General features: G+C 32.5%; 1 protein-coding gene across 1 annotated transcript in view; it reads right to left on the reverse strand.

Moving 5' to 3' along the window:
- The window catches only part of LOC119585718 (lysophosphatidylcholine acyltransferase 2-like), a gene marked incomplete at its 5' end in the record, with an annotated part of 73,891 nt that overhangs the window by 3,025 nt on the left and 70,654 nt on the right, over positions 1-212 (reverse strand).

Here is a 212-nt window from a genome sequence, read left to right on the forward strand (position 1 = left end):
CTGTACTGATGACTGCCTGTGCCAGTCATCAAGTCATATAAACATATACTCATAGATCTTTGTACTTATTTGTACACATTGTACTTATCTCTAAACTTGACATACATGAATTGGCTCTGCAAAGTCAGTAGTTCTAGGTATTATACAAACACAAGTCTTTAAATTGTCCCAGTACCTTAATGGAAAAAACAAAGAAAAAGAATAGAATATTC

The sequence above is a fragment of the Penaeus monodon genome, chromosome 20 (assembly GCF_015228065.2).
Source record: "Penaeus monodon isolate SGIC_2016 chromosome 20, NSTDA_Pmon_1, whole genome shotgun sequence".
NCBI classification, from domain to species: domain Eukaryota; kingdom Metazoa; phylum Arthropoda; class Malacostraca; order Decapoda; family Penaeidae; genus Penaeus; species Penaeus monodon.